We start from the raw sequence: 24,633 nt of genomic DNA on the forward strand, positions 1-24,633 counted from the left end.
TGGGGGAGCCACAAGCAGCTTCCAAGTAATTTTCAAATTTTTAGAAACATTTGGAGGCAGTCAAAGGTAAGTATTCTTCCAAAGGTCAAGCTATTCCAGATAACATTTTACTATCTTTCTGCTGAGCTGTTAAAATAAACAGATAAATACCCTAGCAGATATTCTACCAAGAGTGCATAAAGAAAAATTTAGAGCTCAAAGGCAAGTAAGATTATATTAGTCTAAATTAAGCATTTGAAATGTTTATATCTGTTCTTTAAAAATGAGTGCTGACCCAGTGATATCAGGAATTTTTCCCCCCTGAAATTGTAAATTATATGACTGTTGTCTCATACTGATCAATGATACATAAAAAAAGATCCTTACAAGCAAATACAATAAAATGATAATTGTAGAATTTAGATGGTGGATATATGGATGCTCACTGTACAGTTCTTTCAACCTTTCTGTATGTTTGAAAATTGTAATAATAATATATTGGTAGGGGGAGACTCTTAGAATGCTGCTTCTCAGTCACTGAAGGGAAAATAAACCCCTCTGAGGCTTGAAAGCCTTCCCCAGACCCTGTGTTCTTTGGCATGAGGTAGATGGCAGACCAAGCAGTGTGGCTCGGGCACAGGAGCACACCCTGTGAAATCCCACTCCAGGCTAAGTTAGAGATGTATTTTCCAACTGCCAGCTTTTTTTTTTTTTTTTTTTTTTTTTGAGTCCTTTTGTTTTGTGTGTGTGTGTGAATCCCCATTTGCATTTTGGTCATCTGCTTAATATCAGTGTCATGCTGCTTTTTAGTCAGAGCTGGAAGATCTTTGAGAAGGAGTTGAGAATACAGAGGACCACAAAATTGTTATTTCAGCTTAATGACACTCTTACACAGTGACATCCCTTTGTAACCTAGTGGAGTTTGCCAGGAGCTTTATGGTTAATGGAGAGCTCACATTTTCTGAAGCTAACAACATCTGTACATTAGATGATCTTTTCTTATTACATCTAGTAGTCCTTTCAACTTGTAATTTGTGTTAAAAGGTGTTTTTAAAACAACTATTTTGCGTTACGCTCACACTGCTCATTGAAGAGGAAGATCAGAAATTAGGTTATAGGTGCCACCTAAGAAAAAGGCAGCATTTTATCACTATACAGAATGTAAGTATTAAGTTGAAAATATTTGTATTCTGGGTTGTTTATGTCATGTGCCTTTTTAAGAAAAAGTGCATTTGCTCATTAATGACAGAGCTATGGCAATGTTGTAAAATATCCCCTTCTCTCTGCCGCTCAGACACATCCCGAATCTTTTAATTCTGGGTATCCCATTGTGTGATGAGCATTGAGCAATCGAAAGGTGACCACCAAGAGTGACCAGGGCCGTGGACAGTCTACAGACAAACCGTCGGTGGATCAGTTGAAGACACTGACAGTGTTTGGTCTGGAGAAGAGCCTGCCAGCGTGGAACCTCCTGCCCATCTGTAAGGGCTTCCACATGGATCAGGAAGCACACTGACTCGGCTGATGCCTCAGAGGACTGAGATTTATAGAAAGGCAGACTTTAGCTCCGTAGAGGGAAGGAAGTGTGGCAGTCAGAGCCCTGGAACGGTGAAACACACTGCCTCGTAATGTAATGAGCCAGAGGCAGCTGTTTTGTTTTTCTTTGTTTTTTTTTTTTTCCCCTGCCAGACGCTCCTGTCATCTGTTTGCAGGATATGGAAGGATGCAAGCGCCCACCCCAGGCTTTTTCTAAGGAGAAAGATACTTTCCCAGCACCTACAGAAATATGTGCTAAGAAATTAAAATAGGGGGGCAATGTACCCCCCACCCAAAAGCAGAGACACCTCTTCATTCTGGGAGTCAGTTCCAGTGGCAAAGCTATAGGAATTTTCTTTCCAAGTCTATTCTGAAGATGCCAGTCTTTCGGGGGCACTTAAGGGAAAGTAAATCTTAAGTCAGGATTCTAATACAATGAACTAAATATATTCTTTTTTTATTTAAAAAGGCAAATTTGATCATGTTAAAGCTGGAATGAAAACATAATTATTTAATACTTATCCTTTCTCCCTACATATTTTATAAACTTCATTTTTTTAAGGTTATAAGGAAATAATCTAGATATATCAAATGCCTCCTACTGAAGGCCTTAGTTTTTCAGTATGTTTGGAACTACAAGCAAATCATGCGCACAGCATTTTTGTTTCTTGAGGAGGTAAGCATAAATAGCTAAAACTTGAAAGATGCTTAGGTAACAGATCAAGAGAATAATAGAAGAATATACCCTGTTTTTGGAAGAAAATGTTTGACTTTTTAAAAACCTGACTGTCACAGTGAGGTGGCCTTGGCTATATTGCTTGGAGGTTTTAAAGTCTTGGTTTGTTAAGAAAATGAAGGAGAGTTGATTTTGTGATATTTTCTTTTAATTTCCTTGTCACATTTTTATCAAGCAACGTTTGTCTTGAGAAGCAAATACTAGAAACTGAATAGTCAAACACATTCCAAGGAGGAATGAATCTCCTACCATCCTTGAAGGAGCGCTCTTTCCCTGTCTTGCTTCTGCCTCTTCCCATTCCATCCCAGCAGAGCAACGTTGGGGCTCGGGACGCCCTGCGTTTAGGTTCCAGTTGAGTCTCGAGGGCCCTCCTGGGGACTGGTGCTTCTTTCTTGTTCTTCTGGATCCTGCATTCCTTCCAGCCATCTTCACTCGGTTCTTTTCCCACTGTAAGCACACGTAAAACCGACACATTGTGAAGTTTTTATGTGTTTCAGAACCTTTGCTGTTTTATACTGATTGAACATACGATTTCAGGAAGCCACCTTGTACCACAAAAGAGCTGTAGAAAATGACAGGCATTTGGCATGTTTTAGGGAGACTGTCAGGAGACAGTGGGAGATGAACTCAGCATTCAGCCACTTAACAAACGTTCGTTTGAGTTTCTCCTGTGTGCTGGACAGTGCTGTTAATTCTAGAAGTTAAAGCGGTGACCAAGACAGGCGTGGTTCCTGCCCTAATGGAGCTTACAGATCAAGGGGGGAAGATGGTGTCAACTAATCACATAAGCACAGTACACATAAATTGTAAATTCTTTGAACACACGTACACACACAGCTTTAAAAATCAGGTAACCTAGGGGACTCCTGGAATTGCTTTCTTGATAAAGTGAGCTTTGAGCAGAGATCTGAGCCGCAGTTGTTGAGGGGCTGGGCGGTGCTGGGGGTTTAGAGGCGGAGGGGCGCACCTGCTGGGAGAGCTGGAGTGTCCCTGGTGTGTTGAGGGGAAGCTCAAAGCAGTGCAGGGCCTGCCTTGGATTACACATTTCTTCTCTGCTCTGCTGCTGTTTTTTCTAGTCCTTCCAGAACTTTCCTAGGACCATCCTCTGCAGGAGAGAATATGCTGGTTTTATTCCGATGAATCATGATCCTCCAGTATTTCAGATGATGATGACTTAGAGGCGGAGCAGAAGTAGCAGTGGTGTCAGTATCTCAGCTCTTGACGCCCGATCTTTAGGGGGAAGCCCTTTCGGTTATTAATGGTGGATGAAGCAAAACTCATTGCGTCTGGGCTTCCCCTCCAGGCTGCCCCGGGTAGGGAGTTGATAAGGGATCTTCTGGACTTGGGAATTGCTTCGCTGTTGACAGAAAGACATGGTGAATTTGATTAAATTAAATTAGGAGCATGTGTATGCTTGACAAAGTGAGCTAATGAAGGAAAATGCATCAAAAGGATTTATGGTGAATTGATTAAAATTTTTCTCTGCAGAAAGCCCTTCCGGCTTAACGCTTGGAATTAGAAGGCTATCGGTGCTCCTAGGCCCTCCAGGTTCTCGGTTGCCTTTACAGTAGGCAGTTTGGGGACTTTTCTTCCCTTTGAGCAGCCGCTCCATCTGCAGCCTCCTCCATTGCAGGCAAAAGTATTCCCAACCTGCAATCTGAATTGCACGGAGGAAAAGAGGATAAAAGACACTATTTGATTTATTAATTTCTAGTGGATTAGAACGACAAATGTTTGCTATGTTTTTAATTTGAGAAGTAGAGAGAAGCACAGCAGCTTTTAATTATGCATTTTGTGTAATGCAGCTCTGAATAGAGCAGAACAAAATTAAAATTGTGGATCAAATACTAAATCTGAGTGGATGCTAAAGTGAGCTGTAGTGTAATGCTAATGGTTTTGCGTCTTCCTGGCATTATGTCAATAATGGCTCTAATCACATTAAGTAGAGAGCCCATTAGCTTTTTCTTTGCAGCAGCATGCACCATAGCAACATACCATGAGTTCTGAAGTAACTTTTGACATATTTTTAAAAGCTTTGCTATGTTGAGGCTTAGCGGCAAGTACGTAACGTGCGTGTGCAGACGCAGTTGTGTTCCCAGAGCTGTGTGTGCGGGGATGTTCTTGTGTTCGTTTGGTCATATTAATCCTACCTAACATTGTCTCAGGAAAATGCAACCTAGTACCCTTATCTTCATAAATGTAGTACCTTCTCTGCTATTTTCGTGAGACTAAAGCTTTCATGGAATTTGTCATGGTGTAAAACCAGGTCTGCTTGTGCAGCATTGTACCTAAAGGGATCAAAGGCCTTTTGCTATTAACTTTCTTTGCTCTGTTGTCAAATGGGATGGCATTTTCTAACTACCCATCCCTCCACAGTTCTAGTACTAGATACAACCTGGAACAGAGAAGTCTGGTTGAGGTTATTCCGCTTTGATGCCCTTCCAGGTCCATTTTGTTGGAAAGCTTTGTGCTCCCAAGATGAGCTTACCCCGGACGATCGTCATGGGCGTTCTTAGGCTGGGAGACGAGCATTAGTCTAGTGTGTGAGGAGCTCCCTGAGTAGTATCTTGGGAGAAATACTGAGTACTTTAAACTTTCAAACATTTTAAAAACATACAGAGAAAGTTTCAAGCATACCTATAACTCTTTGGTTTTTCTGTTCTTACACTGTATGAAAACAAAATGGGAAGTTGAAGGAATTTTCAAAACAGCAGTGTCGCAGAGACACTTTATTCTCAATTTGTATGTGACCTGATGACTTACCCTTCACTCCCAAACCTTCACCCAACCAATATTTACCTGGACAACCAGACTTACAGTATTGGGGATTCATCTTTGATGTTTTCTTCTTTCCCACCTCTTCTGTCTAATTGCCTCCTGCCCCGCCACCCCTCCCCCAATGAGTTGTCACATCAGCCTTCTAAACAGCCCTGGACCGCTCCCTTCCTCTCCACCCCTCGGCTCTTGCCTATTTTCGCAAAAAGTTTCCTAAATGTTCCTCATTGTGCTGCATTATGAATGACTTTAAAAAGCAACATGTAATGATATGTATATGGAACTGATTTTTTGCTAAGAGGTCTTCTTTTAAGTTGGGGTGCATATTCCTAACTTGTATCCAAGACTCATAGTCAAGGGTAAGCAACATTCAATTTTACTGCTGATCAGTATGCATTCTCTTAGTGCAGTTACGAAGAACAGCTCTCTTAGAACTTGAAAGCAAATGCTACTTCAGTCAAGATTTGGGTATCTTGTCTGTTTATCTTGGTATCAAAGACCCAGAGAATTTGGAGACACATCACACAGCTTTTAAAATTATTCAGACAAGCTGTAATATCACATGACTGTTCCCCCAAATGGTAAGACATTACTCACTGGATCTTAAGACTTTTTAAGTACTTAATCATCATAATACCTTAATGAGATAGTCAGGAATGAAATTTAAATCACTTTAAATTGGGGCAAGGAGAGGTGAAGTGACTGCCCAAGTCTGCTTTGACAGTGGTCGAACTAGGATCAACTCCAGAAATAGGTGCCTTTTTATTTTTAATGTGTTAAGGGATACTTCCACTTAGCCTCTTAATTCAGAAGAGTTAACTTTAGGTGCTTAAAGGAATTCATAAGTGTAGCAGCTCCAACTTTCAAAACATTTCAGGTTGGTTTCTCATTAGAAGCCCATAAGGCAAAAAGGTAGGGTCCCCTTCTGAAGATGAGGAAGACGACACGTGGTTTGTCACGACAGAGTCTACATTTTTCCGACTCTTGGTCCATGGCATTCCATTACGTCATGCTGCCGGAATGGCTTCCCTCCTCTGCAGAGATGCATGTTCCACGGTGACAAGGTGGACACTGGGAGCATTCCATCTCACAGCGAGAGCTGAGAACCATCTGACCTCCCCATCTAGTACCTTGCCGCACTGCAGGGTGTCTGTCCTCCAAATATTGAGGTCTCCTTTCTGTCTAGGTCTGCCTTGAACATCTGCGCAGCTCCAGCTGCCACCCTTGGGAGGATGACCCATATCTGACTCCCATACGTCCACCTCCCTCTGCGCCTCACTTCCACATTTTCAAATGTCCACTGACTTGATACCAGGTGGCACTATCAGCAGATCCAGATCAGCATAACTAAAACTGAATTTTTTATATTTCACCCTCTTTCCTAAGCAGTTATTCCTCATAACCTCCCACACTGACCTTTCACTGACTCTTCAGTAGAGCCTCCAGAGGCTGGGTTCTGTGGTGTGTCTCCTCATGGGTCTGCAGTTTGATAAAGTAGTCTTTGCCTCCAAGAGACTTAAAAGAAGAAGCAATATAACATGTGAATCATATTTGTATCTCAGAAGTTTCACCATGTTTGAAGGCTAGAGACTAGTTGAGGACTGAGGGAATGGGGGACCCATTCTAGCAGGAGGTAGAAGGTAACTGATCCCAGTGACCTGGTCTGAATTTTTGTTCTCAAAGGGTACACAGTTGAATAAAGGCGAGGAGACATAAGCAAGAACCTATCAGGACATGTTGAAAAAGCTGAGTTCTGAGTTTTTCCCAGTTCCCATCATTCTGTCAGTCAGTCACATGCAGGGCAGCATCTCCTGTGAGCTGTCATCACCTTTCCTACCCACACATCCCTGCCCCAGCTCACTCATCCCTCACCTGCTTCCTTCCCTCCCTCTTTCCTCCCCTCCAGGAAGTGGGAGGGGAAAGAGAAGAGAGAGAAGAGAGTAATAGCCATACTATCCTAGGTTCTTTTCCCTTTTGTGTCACTGAAGGGCAATTTAGTGTTTGTGGGGCCTTTAGAATTTATCCTTACTGACCGGAGAGAATCACCGGTGTAATTTGAACATCGCTTCTTTCAGAGTTTCTCGTTCCTCTAAGAGGAATGCAAGATTTATTCCTGATAAGCTCAATTTTAGTCATGCACACTATCTGGTTTGTTAGCAATGTTTAAAAAGCACACACAGTGATAAAATGTAATATTCCATAGCACATGGGCCGAATAGCTCATAATTAATTTAAAAATGCAAGATTTTAAAGTAGATATACATTCCCTCAGCAAGCATTTTTCAGAAGCTTGCTGTGTGCCTAAGTGCTCTGAATATAAAGGTAAAAATCCTCCAGGTTTGTTGACAAAGGTTTGTTGTTATGCAGACCAGCAGTTACAGTGGCATGTAACACTTGTGTCGTTGGAGGTGTGGACAAGTGGAATATATGAGTATGTGCTTTGGTGTCAGGCCTGGGCCTAAATACCTTCCCTACTCCTAAATACCTTCCCTACCTTCTGTGAGCTGTTATCTGTGGGTAAGATTTTGGACCTTTCTAAGCCTTAGCTTAGAGCTGGTAATAGTACCTACCATGTGGTGATGGTTGGGGAAAGTATTCAAGATCGCACATGTTCAGTAGATAGCAGAATACCTGGTGGAAAGCGAATGCTTGTAACAGTGTTAGCTGTTGTCACTGCAGCGTTGTTGGAAAAAGGAGCCTCTGAGTGCGTCTTGGGCAATCAGAGAAGACGTCACAAAAGAGGTAGACAGCAATTGAGGTGACACTAAAGAAGTTGAAATTAGGGGTTTCTCAGGATCAGAGTATTCCATCCAGGCTAACAGAACAGTATCTGCTAAAACAGAACTGTCAGGAGCTATGGCCTGTTCCAGAATTTTGTGACTCAGTATTTCTGGAACATAAGAAAATTCACAGGCAATAAACCTGGGGCCAGACCTGGAAGGGCCTTGTTCAGAAAAAGGCATTTTGAATTTATGGTCTGGGCCAGTCATGGTCTAAGTGGTGTGCTTGTGGTATAGACATTGAGAAGTGGGAAGGTAATGTTAAATTTCTATTTATTATTTCTTACCCTGTTTTAAATTTGCCCTGTAGTGTTCCTAATATGCATAGAATACATTAAGTAAGGCACTGCATATTAGTCAAGCAGTACATGTAGATGGTTGGAACATGATATTGAGCCAGTATGCAGGTGTGCCTGTAATGATTATTTTTATGGCTGGTGTCTTTCTGATTGGTTATGGCAGCCATTCAGATTGATTGTTGCCCAGTTATTATTAAGTTATTTAATAACTAACAGTTACTAACTAGTTTTGATAGAACGCCTTCGAATAAGTGTGCCAGTGTTGGGCTGTGTACTCATGTTTCCTAACTGATCATGAGTTGTTGACGCCTGCTCTGGGAGAGGGGGCGCCACTGGAGGATCTGGGGCAAGGGAGTGAAATGATTAGAATCATCCCTGGGGAATGTCCCTGAGGGCTGTCAGCACTGAGGAAGTTTAGAAGAAGAGATACCACCAAGAGATTTATTTAGGTCTAAGCACATAGTTCACAGTTGAGGCACAAATACCACCTGTCTTGATGGAAGACTTACAGAAGGAGAGCATGAGAGGTCTAACTTCTCAAGGGTTGATGCATAGAAAAGATACTGCTCACATTTGAAAGAACAGCATTGCATCATAGTGTGTAATGTTGCAAAACAACAAATCCAGTGACAAAACTGAGGACTTTTTTCAAAATATTCAGAAAAGAAAGGAAAAGTAGGTATATGAAGGAGAATACAGATATGGTATTTAAATAACTGTAATAACCTGAATGGCACAAGCATTGTACAGTAAGAACATGTCTAGACATGAGCTCGTGTTCCACAGCAGTCTTAGCGCATATCAACTTGACATTAGCCTGGGGGGGAAATAAGTAAATATATAAATATTTGAGGGTCTTAAAGATTTGTTAGGTATAATTAGCCTGTACTGTACTGCCTTCCCATTTGTAAACCATTTATCTTTGTCTTCTTGAGTTATGAATATGATACTCAGAGGAGAAATTATGAAATGATCTCCAGTCAGTGTTTTTATGTAACCCTCATTTGTGACAAATGGGAGTTTAATTTTGATTTTGTCACCCCAGTGAGACGGCACTGAGAACACCTTCCATTTGGTGGATCTTGTATACTTACAATGGCACATTGTCAATGTGGTCATTTCTCTCCACTTTCCAAAATGATCTCGGAACATCTTCTCATTCACGCTGGTTCCATCTCCTGAACGTTAGCTTCTCACTGTCCGTGGGATGTTGGGTGGTGCCTGTGGCGCACACTCCTGGTTGGTGTGACTGCACACCCTTGGCAACACCTTACTTTCTCTAAACCAAAATGCAATGAGTGATAAAGGAAAGGAAAGTTGCTTTCAAGAGTGGAAAATAGAAAGGGAGAGGCCCACAGAGCTGCAGGAGGAAAGAACGAAACGTGTGAGCTCTGCGTTGGGGAAGCAGTTGCTTCAAGAGGAGAGGGAAGATGGGTCGGGAAATCTGAGAGGAAAAACTAGGACATGAACCAGGAGTGGGAGGGAAGGAACGTCAGACAGGGCCTTTTGGGATCTGAAGCATGAGAGAGAGAGAGAACATTAAATAACCAGAACAGATGGATGAAAACAAAGAACAGGGAGGGGGTGCATTTCTTCTGGGAAAGGAGGTGGATGGTGAAGGCCAGGAATGAGCAGTGAGGGAGTGGATGACCTCTTTGAATCCCCATCACCCACTGAGGATGTGTTCTCTTCCCCACTCCCACTGTGAAAGGGGAGGTGTGATGGAGCTGCAGGGCAGGCTGAGTCCCAGCTGTCACACCTCATGGCTCTCTGTGTGTGGGGTCCTATCAGACGTTGTGGGGTCTTTTCTTCACTTTCCTCCAACCTTATTTTCAACTCTTGGTGTTAATCATTTTGCCAACATGAGGCATAAGATTTGATCTTGGTTCCCACCAGTTTGCACTTAGAGGCAAAAATGTAACTCGTACTTTTGAGAAGATGGAGAAGACACAGGGGTAGTTGGGGGCAGAAAATTCGGGAGATGAATCCTGAGCTGTTACAGACGGGTCACTTTAGTAAGTCTTAGAATAAAGCCACTTTTCATTTACATCGGTGTGCCGTGATTCAGAAGGCATGAATAAGTTTTTCTGCGGCTGGTGAGTGGAGATGGTTTTGAGTTATAAAAAAAACATAAAGAATGTAAGGGACGCAATCCTGGGTTAGCTGAGAGACGGCGGGATTTCTGAGAGAGTGGGGGTGGAGGGGCCATCCGCAGACTTGCCGATGGACACTCATGAAATGTTAATAGGAACCGCATGTGAGGAGGCACAGACAGCTCTGAATTTATCCTGTAACTGTGTGTCCACAACTGGAGGTATGCGAATGAAATCAAGGAAAGGCATCACAGAAATTATTTGTGAGGAAGCAGAAGCAAGGTGCTGTTCACTTAACGTGCCTTGAAGAGAACCCTTACCAAAATTTGGGAACTGGAAGCCTGGGAGAAGTGAGTAGCCTTCCAGCTCAGTGGCAGGTGGAAAAGAAATACCTCTTGTATCTGAAAGAATTCCCAAGAAGGTTGAGAGCCCCTGACGTTGTAGGTATGTAAAACCAGGAAGCTCACATTAAGACCTGTTGCACTTCTGTAACCTCCTTGAATTACTGGAGCGAGCTGTCCCGGTGAGGGAGCGCGTCACTGGGTTCCGGGTCTCCACGGGCAGCGTACCGGTGATACTCAAAACCGGTTACACTCCCCTCTTTTAGTGCTGGGTCATGAGAATGCAGGCACCAGATTGAAACGTTTATTCATAGCAGATGAAAAATACAAGTATCTATGAGGCATCACTGAGGAGGCTCTTAGAGGACTAATAAAATATTTACAAAATCACCTATATATGATTGCTTCAGTTTTGAAATATTTGGCTCTCACTGCATCATAAATAAGTCCTCATTCAAGTGGCCTCTCTGTTCTATGAAGGAAGTTCCATTCTACTGGAGAAGTAGAAACAGATTTCTGCCAGACTTGGACCAAAACTAAAAAAGATCCTGGTTTCTGTGCACATGTGTGTTCTCCCTTTTACACACACACACAGAGCCAACACCCAACACCCAACAGAGGGATAAAATGGCCATTTTTAAAGACCTGTTGTTGATTTCAGTGAATGGCATTCACATGTCAAATATTCAGAAAAGTCATCCTATTATTATGATAAGAATCTTATCTCTGCACGTCTTACGTGGCACCTGTAACCCACAGAGCCTTAAGCTGATCACAGTAGAGTTTTTCCAGCAATTAAAGACTATCGATATACTGTATAAAATTTTTAACCTTTGTTTTTAAAAATCTGTGTGTCACATTTATTGTATACGCAGCCTCAGTAGATGACATCGTACAGATTTCTAGATGCAGGGGCAGGATTTCAGTTAGTCCTTGGATTGATGCTACAGCTCTGTGTATACAAGTAGCCATAGACTGACCACCTGTAATGTGCCTCAGAATTCGGCAAGGCCTCTCAGGAGTGTTTGTACTTCATTTAACTCAATCCTAACGATAGCTAATAACCCTAAGAATAACGCTGAAGGGTATTACTATCCTAGTTTCAGAGCTGGGGGACTGAGGCCCGTGGTGGTCGCCCAGCTGGTGAGGCAGAGACTTGGAGCTGGAGCACAGGTGTGTGACTTCACACTCCATACTGCATTTTATTTTGTTTCACAGTCGATTTGTTTCTCCACTCCTTCTGCCTCCCCTTACTGCCACAGAGAGGACATTTTAGGATTGTGAGAACCAGAGCTCATCCCTCTTCCCCCAGTAGTCAGTGATCTTTTATGCTCTTGACCGCACGTCCCTTCAACTGAAAGCTGTTGCCCTTTTTCAACTGTGACTTCCATGATGTAACTTGGAGTTGGCTTTCTGTTAGGTATTATCAACAGTAACTGAGTATTTATTTGATGATTAAAAATTTTGCCAGGAATCCATATAAAAATGTTCTTTAAGGCTGAAAAGTACCTATCTGGCATCAGTTCATTACATATATAATGGAAATATTTTCACCCCATTTCCTTCCCTGTCTTTCTCGAAACCCTTACAGAAAGGGATAATGGAGCTGCCAGCTGTGGCCATAGGACGTCTGAGCAGTCTGGTTTATATATATGAAAGACATAGGCCAGAATAGAAGCATGGGCCATGATTTTTTTTTTCTTTTTATTGTCGATAGGTGCAGAAGCCTCAACTTTCCACTTGTCTTCTTTGTGATTAATTGGGACGCCTTTGTTCTTGCCAGTGTAGGATCTAAAGCAGCCTCCATCTTTGCGGACTGTCAGTGCAGCTGCTGTTGCGTGCTGTTCTCTTTGTTGCTGTGTGTGCGTGCGCCTGAGGCCCAGGTCCTGAGTCCCCCTTCTCCTGCCGGGCTCTGCCTGTGCTTCTGTGGAGACTGGTAATGTTCTTGGATCAGGGACTTTTACAAATAGGTGTGTTCTTCCTTGTTGGCTTGGAGTGATCAAAGACCACCATGTTTCGTTTTGCCCAGAGCCTCACCTCCCACCTCCACCATCTTCAGTAAAATCCACAGCAGAGAGCTTTACCCTTAAGCCACAGAAAACAAATCCAACACCTGTGGCCCGAGAGCCTTACCTACAAAGGCCTGGAAACTCCCAGAATGTTGTTCATGAAGCACACCCTCAGTCGGGACTCCTGGGCGTTGCTGTGTCCCTTGTTGCTTTTCTAGCTACTTGTGAGACTCAGACCCTTTTGCAGAGGGAGAGAAGAAGGCCATATTACAGCACACGATCACACATGTCAGGACAAATGCTAGTTCATGACACTGAATTCTGACTAATATCTTGGGGGAAGGAGGAAATACATGCATATGAGTGTATTTTAGCTTCCATTTAACTCTCTAATTTTTTTTTCACCTTAAATAAGGATTTCTGTTTTGATTAGTGGCGTTATTCACAAGAGACTGTAAGTTCTGCACTTGCTTTGCCTGTGCGATGTGGAAGGGATGTTTACTTTTGCCATATCCCTACTCAGCGGGGGTGCTCTGACCAAAACCAAGAAACTAAATGGAAAGACAGTGCATGTATCTGTTCCGTGTTCTCCCCTCACTTTGGACTTAAGCTGGAAGGCAGTTGCGAGCCTTCATGTGCGCACTGAGTGATGGGCTGATTAAGTGGGTGACATGCTTCTTCTCTTAGTGCTTGGCACGTAGTGAGTGCGCAGTCACCAGTAGTTATTACTTTTCACCAAAGCTAAATCTACATTGCACCTCTCTCTCTAATGCAGATTTATGAGAGCCTCTTAGTTAGATCCGAAGGTCAGTTTCCACCTTGCAAGGGTGCTTTAGTAAATGCTGCCTTAAAATCAGAATTTTATTTTGTATACTTTTACATATAGTAGGTGGATTGGTTTGAAAACAAAATGCTGCACTGATTTCCTTTTTCTTAAATTTTATTTCTAGGAGATTTCCATAAATAAGTTCGATGTCATGTTTGTAGACTAAGAACTGACAAGCCAGTTGCAGACCACTTTCTTCCCTATTTAAATATAAAATCAAAATCAAGAGATTTGTAAACATCCTCATACTGATTTTTGTTACTAGAAGTGAATGTTGAAAGGGCCCATGAAAGCTGCTTTTTCAGCCTCTACTGGACCAGAGGCCTCTTTGGGGGAACCACTGGTGGCATCGTCTAATAAATAACATTTGATACATTAAATACTCATTTGAATGGATGTTCTTTAAAGGAAATGAAGCTTAGTCCCTTGGCTTCTATGAGCCTTAGTCTCACGTATGTATTATTGTGCAATTTATGATGGTAGGGTTGTTTCCCTCTTAGGTATAAACTAAGCAGTGTCTTTTGATTCATTTTAAGTTGACACTATAGAGAACACCAGTAAATCACATCCCCCTGTGTGCAAATAGGGACAGATGTCTCCCTGTCCCCCACCTGTACAGCCTTTCCTGGATCAAGTATCAGGGCTGAGCTTGTGGCTGTCTAGAACCGCATCCTAGAATTCGTTTTTGAGTGGGAGGGCAGTTGGGGGTACAGATCTGAAACAGTGGTGGATCTGAAGCAGTGATCGGGAGGTGTGCAAAAACGTGTTAACAGAGCAGGCCTGACCCTGCCATCCTTAGAGAGGCCTGCCCTTGGCTGGCACCTAGGAACGTGGATTTGGGGAGTGTTCCCACCATTCTGAAATTGATGAGTGGCTGGCTTACTGTTTGTGCAAATATTACAGTTGATGCTAAACACTTACTTTCCTTCTGGGAGTCTACAATTTTGGGTTTTGGTACATGCTTGGCAAGGGGTGCCCTTGTGACCAACCCCCAGGGAAAACCACGGGCACTGAGTTGCTAACGAGCTTCCCTTGGAGACAGCACTTCGCACGCGTTGTCACAGTTCAGTGCTGAGAGACTGAGTGCATCCTGTGTGAGCCCGTGGGGAGAGGGCGCTTTGAAGTGTCCTCTTGGTTTCTTCTGGACTTTGCCCCATGCCCTTTTCTCTTTGCTGATTTTGCTTTGGGTCCTTTCACTGTGATAACTCTTAGCTGTGAGCATGATTATATGATGAGTCCTGCGAGTCTTACTGGCCCTGAGGTTAGTATTGGGAACCCCCAACACAGTAGTTAAGATCTTAACTTGTGTGGGATTCTGCACAAGGAGGGAGGCAGGAGTCTGAAGGTGCCTGAAGATGGGTTATGGATACTCCCACGTTCTGTGTCCCTGTCTTCTAAGCACTACTTCATTGTGGTGCTGAGGTTAAGAAAAACGTTTAGAATGTAACATAATTAGGTGGGCATTGCTGGCACATTCAGATCTCTTTCCTTGTTTGCTACTTGCATTGGAACTGAGGTGTAAAGGAGGGAGAGGCTTAACGTGTTGTGTAACACATTACCTACTCTTCTCATAATCGGAAATCAGTACCAGTAGGAATTCTCCTCATTGATGAAATACAGTGGCAATTGACCCTCGTTTGGAAATGCTTTCTGAGTTAGCAGAATAAAATAACAGAAATTACCTTAAATTAGGGCTAATTTGGGGGGGGGTGTTATTCCACTTCTTGGATATTTATCCAGATATGCCTTTCCTTACTACACCAGCAGAGAATTTGCCAGAGTTTTTAATCTCTTTCTCCATTTGGAAGGACTCTTAACTTGCCTCCCTGTGGAGAAAAGGAGAAACAGAAGTCCTGCTGAGCAGTGCCACCCGGGAGAGCGCTGGGGGAGAGAACAAGGCAGATAGCTGGGTTCCGTGGCGGCCTCCCTCATGACTGGCCTGCACTGCTGGCCCGGCCGGGCGAGCTCTCACCTGTCGCAGGAGTTTGCATGCACTGTGCCCTTTGGTCTGGTAGGGTAACCTCTGTGCGTTACCTCTGAGACAACTGAGCATACAGCAAACAGAGCGTGTAAATTTATAGACAGTGTCTATTTTAGACTTCATGAAAATAGACACTGAAAGAGCAGACAGGTGAGATGACAGAAATGTTGTTTCCCACCTTGATAGGTGGCTCAATGGAAAGTAAAAAGTGAATGTTGTTTACAATCTTTCTATGAATGAGTCTTTTGTCTTAAAGTGGCTTAATTCCTTGATGGTTTTTAATTTAATATTACCTTTTCTTCCTCAAATAAACATAGTAAGTAAGAAAAAAGTCCTCCTGGTGATTTGGCAAATCAACAGTTGGTTTTCCTAAAAGGTGGCTTGAACTATTTCATTGTGTGGTGGTGCTTGAAGAGCAGCAGCTTGCTAATTACAAGAGTCAGTACATTTCTAGGACAAGCAGGTCATTCGTCTTATGTTCTGTGGGACCATCGCAGCCACTGTTCAGAAGTAACAAATGACAATAGGTATGGAAAGTAGAATAAGTGAAAGCCTTTTTTTTTTAAACTTTTTTATTGATTTATAATAATTTTACAATGTTGTGTCAAATTCCAGTGTAGAGCCCAATTTTTAAATTATACATGAACATATATATATTCATTGTCACACTTTTTTCTCTGTGAACTACTATAAGATTTGTATATATTTCCCTGTGCTATACAGAATAATCTCGTTTCTCTATTCTATAATTTTGAAATCCCAGTCTATCCCTTCCCACCCCCCACCCCCTTGGCAACCACAAGTTTGGATTCTATGTCTATTAGTCTGTTTCTGTTTTATATTTGTTTTGTTTGTTTGTTTGTTTGTTTTAGATTCCACATATGAGCGATCTCGTATGGTATTTTTCTTTCTCTTTCTGGCTTACTTCACTTAGAATGACATTCTCCAGGAGCATCCATGTTGCTGCAAATGGTGTTATGTTGTCGGTTTTTATGGCTGAGTAGTATTCCATTGTATAAATATACCACTTCTTCTTTAACCAGTCATCCGTTGATGGACATTTAGGCTGTTTCCATGTCTTGGCTATTGTAAATAGTGCTGTTATGAACATTGGGGTGCAGGTGTCATTTTGAAGTAGGGTTCCTTCTGGATACATGCCCAGGAGCGGGATTCCTGGGTCACATGGTAAGTCTATTCCTAGTCTTTTGAGGAATCTCCGTACTGTTTTCCACAGTGGCTTCACCAAACTACATTCCTACCAGCAGTGTAGGAGGGTTCCCTTTTCTCCACAGCCTCTGCAGCATTTGTCATTTGTGGACTTTTGAATGAAGGCCATTCTGACTGGTGTGAGGTGATAACCTCATTGTAGTTTCGATTTGCATTTCTCTGATAATTAGTGATACTGAGCATTTTTTCATGTGCCTATTGATCATTTGTATGTCTTCCTTGGAGAATTGCTTGTTTAGGTCTTTGGCCCATTTTTGGATTGGGTTGTTGGTTTTTCTTCTTATTAAGTCGTATGAGCTGCTTATATATTCTGGAGATCAAGCCTTTGTCGGTTTCATTTGCAAAAACTGTGAAAGCCTTTTTATTTTATAACTTACACTGGCTGGAAAGGCTTCTGTAGCCTTTTTTTTTTTTAAATACATTTCATATTAATTCACCCACATCCATTTTCTCTGCTTTCTTCCTCCCCATTTTGTGCATTTTATTTTCAGAACACAACCAGAGTTCTGTATTAAGAATTAAATTGATATATTCAACGTTGACTACTCCTGCCTCTACTTTCACACACGTATATGTTTACTTTCTCTTTGCCGTTTTAGTTTTACCAAGTCCTTATTAAAAGGGATTTCTTTCCCACCCCTTCCCTCTGCTTTCTCTGCCCATACTGATACTCCTCACACTCTGGCCAGAACTCAAGTACTTACTGTTTCAATTAAATTATTTTAAATGTTCTAATATTTGGTTTTAACATTGAGTAACTCAGTGTTGGCCACACGTGGAAGTTGTTTCCAGTCTGTCAAATTTTAAATGTGTATTCATACTCTGTATTTGCATTTTTGAGCTCCCTTCTCATACATAGTTCTTCATCCCTAAATTTCTCTCTTTTTCTGTCCTAGCTTATTTTCCTATGACAGTCACCTTCTGTAGTGTCACTGCCTTTTGCATTTTAGAAAATGTACATTTTTGTCCCTAAACCTATAACTAATTTGGTAATAAAATTAACTTGGAAGCATAGGCCCAACCAAGGTCTCAAAATATTTTGAGAAAAATGAATTTTTCACTTGCATTAGAAAATATTCATGTTTTTATTCCCTGAGTACGTAATATAAAACTTTTATGTGTCTGCCTTTGCATATGTGACCGCCTCAGCGGATACTGGACACCTTAGGTTCTGTACTCATACTGGCTGTTTTTAGATCTCTAGTAAGCATCTGTCTAAAGAAGATAGTTGGGTTTACAGAAGTGAGAAGTGGTCTGTGAGGCACAACCCGAGTTGCTGTAGAGGTATAAAGGTGAGCGTCTGGAGCCTTTGGACTCAAGAGTCTGGTTACACTCTAAGGGGTTGTCCTAGATTGCATGTTACCTATATAAAATGGAATATGGTAAAAAAGAAAAGAAAAAACATGAAAAGCAGATGGGAATTCTGAGTAGAAAATAGGATTTATGATAGAGGTAATATTTGAAAAGAGGGCCTTGGATGAGAGTGGGCCTGAGAAAATTGATGACAGCCTTCCAAAGAAGGGACAGTATAAACAAAAACGTGGTGTGGCGAGAAGGTGCAGAGTGGTCACTGACAGTTGAGTTGTCTGGTTCCGTTACAACATCAGAGTGTGCACAAAAGACTTTTTAAGAGCTAGATTGGGACATTTCTTGAATACATGAAGAACGAGCATAAAGAATTTATGCTTAAATCGTTGAGCAGAGGGGAACCCCTGAAGTTTGGTTTGGAGAGAGAGGTTGTAATGTGATCAGAGGCGTGCTTTAGGAAAAACAGCTTGACATCAGAATGTAGTCAAAGTGTCAATGAGGTGAGAGGAATGATTAAAATAATCCAGTTAGGACGCAACGTGGGACATTACTCAGCTCGTGAGAATAGGTATAAAGAGACAGGTGTGTGGATGGACACCTGAGTTATCCAAGGGATAGGTCACAGGAAATGGGACTCTCCTCTGGGAGAGAATAGTGGGGAAAGAGAAAACAGGAGAGGCGGTGATGGAGGCTTGTGTGGGGTGTGGGTCGGGGAGTGGCAAGCAGGCATCTCAACACGGGTCTAGACTCAGATTGCTGGTTAGAATCTTGGTTCCAGAAATTACTAGCTTTTGGACCTTAGGCAGGTTACTTAACTGTGATGTGCCTCCATTTCCCCATCTGTAAAGTGGGTTTGTCAGAGCTCTAGCAGGTAGTGTTTTTACCCATTTTATATGTGAGGAAACCAAGCACAGAGACTGCAGTCGACCCTGGGACAACACAGGTTTGAACCGCGCAGGTCCACTTACACTCAGATTTTTTTCAATAGCACATACGACAGTACTGCATGTTCCACAGTTTATCAAATCCTCCAATGTGGATCCGTGGGTACAGAGGAACAAACCACGTCTATGGGGGGGCCGCCAATAAGCTATATACTGATTTTTCACTATTTGGAGGGTCCGTGCCACCCACCCCACATTGTTCTCTTCAACGGTCAACATTATATTACTTAAAGCAATCTTGTAGTCTGAAATTAACATTTTCAGTTAAAAATAATTTGGCCTCCACACCATTGTGTGTTTCAGATTTTGTTTCATTTTGTTTTCACAGTTCAGATAATAGTTCTTCTTGAGCTACTGGGTCTACCAGCCAAATCCCTAAAGAATCCCTCAGACTCGACGTTTTCCTCAGGAAAGTGACAGAGCAGGTGCAGGACAGAGATGACAATAGCAGGATGGGTGGGGAGACCTGATGAGGACTCTGGAGTTAATAAGTATAGTCATTTTCAACAGATAAAGTGAAGGAAGAAAGTATGGGCACGCACACTTACCTGTAACTGTGGTCTGTCATTTCTCTGCCTAACATTCAGCTGATGAATTTAATGCACGTCTTCACTCCATAGGCACGTACAGAACACCAGCCTTGTGCAGTGTACTGTTTGTTTGCTTTCTGGTTCTCTGTATACCAGGGTTTCACTGTGGTCCACTAAGTGTCCAACATGGATGTGATGTCATTGCCAAAAGCATTTTCCAAGAGAAATAGATCATTTTCTGGTGCTTGCAGAGAGAGAAATATGTATGTATATACACATACACACATATATATATGTTGTGCATGTGTGTATATGGCTTAAGCTGATGTTCTCAGCTTTTTCTCACCCCCAGCATACTGGTAGTGATGCTGCCTCCCTGCACCAGTGGTCTTGGGAAGTGACTCCACATCTGTGTTGGACACCTTCTCGACGTGACCTCAGGAGGGGAATCCAATCCAGGGGGAAATGTCTTCCAGGTGGGGCTAGTGTGGAGTGGGAGAGGGCCCGAGTTGATTGGAATCTGCTCCAACCCTGGGGCCGGCAGCGGAGTGGACTGGGTACTCTCTCCCTGAGTCAAGGAGGAAAGAAAGGAGAGCATTGTGGGAGAAGCGCTGGACCCGCTCAGGGGAGCTGGACAGGTTACCTCAAGTCAGCTCCTCACACTTCAGTCCTGATCTTGGGCAGGATACTTATCTGTTCATCTTCTCATCTGTGAAATTAAAAAGTGGTATTAGATGACCTCGCAGTTGCCTCCCAACTCCTGCATTCTTAGTATTAATAAATTCAGTATTGGTTCATCTTGGCTGTGGGGATAGAAAGTACAATGATCCTGTGATAAACTGACACATGTGACGTAGTAGTAAAAGCCAATCGCTGAAGGGGCAGGAAAGTGTTGCTGGGAGTGGGGAGAAGGGAGGAAAATGTAGGACTTCAGAGAGTCGGTCCATTTACATTGGGCCTCGATGGATGGAAATGGTTGTGTCAAAGCAGAGGGTTCAGAAGCAGGGAGATTTTGCTGAACTTGGCATTATTTGTGGCAAGAAACTGATGCTGGAGCTTCAGAGGTCTCAGCAGGAGATGATGTATGAAAGGTAAGTTGGCTGTGCACTGAGGGGACTCCAGATGCCAGGCAAGGGAATTTATTATTTATTCTGTGCAAAGTAGGGAGCCCCTGAAGGTTTGCTAGAAATGGGAGTGAAATAGTCTCAGTCTCGGTTTTTGGAAATCTGATTAAAGTCTGTAAAGAGTGGATTAAAGTGAGCTAGGAAATCCTTCATGGCGATCTTCATCTGTTACCTTTTACCCAAGTTCCGTTTTGGCATTTCTATTGACCCTTCCAGAACTGTTTCCCTTTCTGTAACCAGCACTGACTTCAGAAATTCAAAAACATACTGTTCATGCTCATCTTCTGAGGTGAAACAAAGAGTCTCTCTCTCCTAAGTGCACACTGTCTCACCCCACCCCTGGCCAAGCCAAGAGGCTATACCGTGAGCAAGGCTGGGGGGGAAAAGACAAGAAAATCCAATGTTGCCTCATTTCTGTATCCATAGATACCTTAGATAGTTTAAAAAAATCAGGAAGAACTTTACCCCTTAGTGGCTGTCACAGTGATGTCACATCTTAACTGGGCTCTCCTAACTTTGGCTTAACACATTGAAAGCAAAGAACATTGTACAGCTCTTTCATTTGTGCCTGCAGTGCTTGCTTGGTTGAAGCTGCGTTAACGGAACACAGGACAGACACTAAGACGAGTCTTTGGGGATCAGAGGGAGTCCTAGGGGTTTGCTTAGAACCCATGAGGCCCCTGGGCCCAGCCTGTCAACTCTGGCTTTCATGTTTCCCTTTCTTTCTGCTGCAGCTTATTCTCCCACCCTGTTTAGCAAGCGCAGGAAGAGGTAGTGTGTGTGTGCGCGCGTCCACCGAACAGCTTTCTCATCAGTGCTGCCCGCCCACCCTACAAACTCGTAGCTGTCATGAGGCTATCTGATGCAAGCTTGCTACACGCCCAGCTAGTTGAGAGTTGAAAGCCCCCTCAGGTCAGCGTGGCTCCGTTACTCAGGCTTGCCAGTCGTCAGCCACCTTGGTGTTAGGTGTTAGGAGGCATTGCGAATGTTTCTTATTTCAGAATGTTTTAAGACACTTGTTAAACAGGATGCCAGATGTTTTGGCCCATTCTCATGCAGACGTTTGTTTACCTGATCATCTACAGGACCTCAGATTTCTGGTTAAAAACAAATTCTTCCAGATTATTTGCAGCTGACTCAACTCTGCCTTTTTTTTTTTTTTTTTTTAAAGATGCCCAGATTGTCCTATCTTCCCTGTAAACTGTTTCAGAGCAGATGTAGTCGCCCTGATGCAACAGTGGACTAAACTAATTTCATTGATGCAAACATTGTTCAACAATTTCCAGTGCAACTTTGGAAACAGTGTTTCTGAACCTGTTTAATGATATTTTAAAATGCATCAATAAAATTGGCTTAGCCTGTGGCCTTTATTACATTATCTGTTCTCAGTTACATAGATTCTGTGTTTTATATCCGAACTGGCTCTAAGTAGCTCCCCGCCCCGCAAAAAAAAATCCCAGCTGAAGAATGTGGCTTATCCCTAACCCAATGAATTTGATTTGGAAACACTTCAAGAATGCTATATCAGTGATTAAAATAATAAGAAATGCATTTGGGAGGGTGGGCTGGCGTTTATATTTCTATTTTCACCTTTTTTCCTTTTACCTCCAATTGCTCTTTAACTTCCACTCACCCCCAGTGCCACTGCTGTGACTTCACTACTAACTTCCCAGCTCTCTGCATTGAAATATAACAAAAAACATTAAATATGTTTGTGCTAATTATGATCTGCTAAAATCACAATTCAAGCTCTATCCTGAAGCTGCTTTTTAAAAATTTATTTCAGAAGCAGTATTTAAGTGATGACATGCAGTAATTTGTTCATTCTTCTGTCAGTATAATTTACAAGGCAGTGGCAGATAAACATAGCAATACAAGATTCATTTACGGTGACACAATGGCAGATACACAGAGCAGAACCCTGCCTCTGAGATAAAGTGGACTGAGTGACTTATGCAGTAATTAGGGGATAATTGTCATTAACCTCACAAACAGTAGTTTACCCATATTGTTTAAAAGGCTCCAGGATGCGTAATGACAAGGTAATCTGTCAAAGCGCTAGGGGGAAATATTAATAAGATTTGTGCAAGCCTGGATAGAAAATATGCAGAAAGCGGCCACATTAAGCTAATTGGTGGATGAATATACACTTGTAAAAGTGCTTCTAATGGCACGTTTGCTGCTCTCCAAATGACTACCATTAATGTGGAGAAGTGGGCTGCTTCAAAAGTCAGGACTGCTGGGACAAGAGGGTATTAAGGCATGCAGACGCGGTTATTACCTTGTGCTCTAATGCACGCTTCCTCCTCCAGGCCTCGTCTAGTTTGGATTTCTGAGTTTTGGGTTATAGTGACATATGTTGATAACTTACTGTGATTATTTCGTTTTTGATCTCTTTCTTCGGTCAGCCACTGACCCCAAATCACCTCTATTTTGTGGCAAAGAAAATGCACAATAGCTACATTATAGCGGCTTATAAATAATATAGAAACGCAAGTTGATAACGCATACACGGGTTGATAATTATACACAAACGTGTGGGGCTGCCTTTTATAGGAACGCATTTAATCTGAGCCATCGAAGGAAAGTATATCCATCAACAGCCTCGTGTATGTGTTACAAGTAATAATGTGTTGTTCCCTGATGAATGCTACAGCAGGAAATTAATCTTTGTGTTCTGCTGCCATTCTTACACCCAGAGAAGAACAAAGTTCAGTCACACACTCAGTCCTCAGTGTGTTTTACAGAACACCCTTCGTGAGTGTTCAGGTCCTTTCTGCTCCTGCTCCCTCACATCCTAATGAATATGTTGAAGTTTCCTTTGGGTTGTTCAATCAGCTTCAGTTGCGGAGTAGTTCGAAGTGTAATATGTGAAGTAGAATCAGCCGTTCCAGCTTTGGAAGCTGGGATAACATACCAGTGTTGAGGATCCTGGTTGCACAGACAAACTTCAAAGATTGAAGGTTGTGGTCTTGACTTTGTTGACCGTTACCTAACGTGGAAAATCACCTTCATCCTGAAAGAAAGGAGAAAAAATTGCTCCCATTTGTGCCGTTTATCAGACATTATAGGAAAGCGCGTCAGGAAATGCCAGGGTCTCTGGTGTTTGTGTTCAGATGTGTAAAGTCCCAGAACAGACCCCTACGTACACGGAAGCTTTCTACAAACTCAGTGGCGGAATACTGGTTCTGGAAAGAGGTAAACCAGGAGATGCAGAGCTCAAAGCAGAGATGCGAGGAAGGGCTCTGGTGAGTGTTGTTTACTGCAAAGCACACAGATTTATAGCTGTCCGAGGACTCAGGCTTTATCTTTATGTTGGAGGGAGAAGAAAACAAGACCACTTGCAGGGTCCATCCCCCTCCTTCCTCCTGTTTCTACGGTTTTCTCTGAGGATTTCAAACTGTTCCTTTGCTGTCCTGAACCATAAAATGATTTACCCCCTAGCATCTCCACGGTGATCACCTCCCAGTGAATAACTTGTGTCTTTTTATAAGGTTTAATTGAGAGGAGGGTCTTACATACAAATAGTGCTGTTTTTTGGAACTGCAGTGATCACTGGAAAACTACAGAGATTTACTTATATAGCTTCATAGAAATATAACATATTTTGGAATGGTTGAGCCTCAAATTGCAGAATGTTCACAAACCCTACTGATGCGATTTTGGGGGTTGCCAAGAACTTACAGGAACTCCTTGAGCAGTTTCCCTAGATTTCAAGCAAAGTTTTCATTTGAACTGATCGGTATGTAAAATTGATCAGTAGTAAAAAATTCATCTGGCAGAATTAGTATTACCTCTAATCACATCGCTGATAAGAAGCATCAAGCATGCTATATCCAGAATATAGGATAGTACAGTAACTCAATGAAGGCACATTTCCAGTCGTAAACACATATATTCTGAAAATAAACTGTATCTACACGAGGTTAAAAGGAAAGGTTGTAGCCTAGGGTTTAAAACATTTTAATTAAAATGGCTTGTGTGTCCAGATTCTAGGTGCAAATAGTCAAATAATGGAATCTGGGTTTAGTAAGGCTTCGAAAGTTTAGTAAGACTGTCTTATTTACACATGAGAAAAGCAAATTTGGGCATTGGTGATTTGACAGTCACACAGCTGGTCACTGGCAAAACCAAATCTAGAATTC

The 24,633-nt window shown here is 42.4% G+C and overlaps 1 protein-coding gene and 1 long non-coding RNA gene across 24 annotated transcripts in view; one reads left to right on the forward strand and one right to left on the reverse strand.

Annotated features, from left to right (window-relative positions):
* The window catches only part of BNC2 (basonuclin 2), a 410,528-nt gene that overhangs the window by 349,458 nt on the left and 36,437 nt on the right, over positions 1-24,633 (forward strand). The window lies entirely within an intron of this gene.
* LOC116663097 lies at positions 1,207-10,134 on the reverse strand. Its single transcript, XR_004319148.1, has 4 exons — positions 9,200-10,134; positions 6,443-6,541; positions 3,219-3,608; positions 1,207-2,698 (listed from the first exon to the last, which is right to left on the reverse strand). It is a non-coding gene; the product is annotated as an uncharacterized LOC116663097 (long non-coding RNA).

This window comes from Camelus ferus, chromosome 4 (genome assembly GCF_009834535.1).
Source record: "Camelus ferus isolate YT-003-E chromosome 4, BCGSAC_Cfer_1.0, whole genome shotgun sequence".
Taxonomy (NCBI): Eukaryota; Metazoa; Chordata; class Mammalia; order Artiodactyla; family Camelidae; genus Camelus; species Camelus ferus.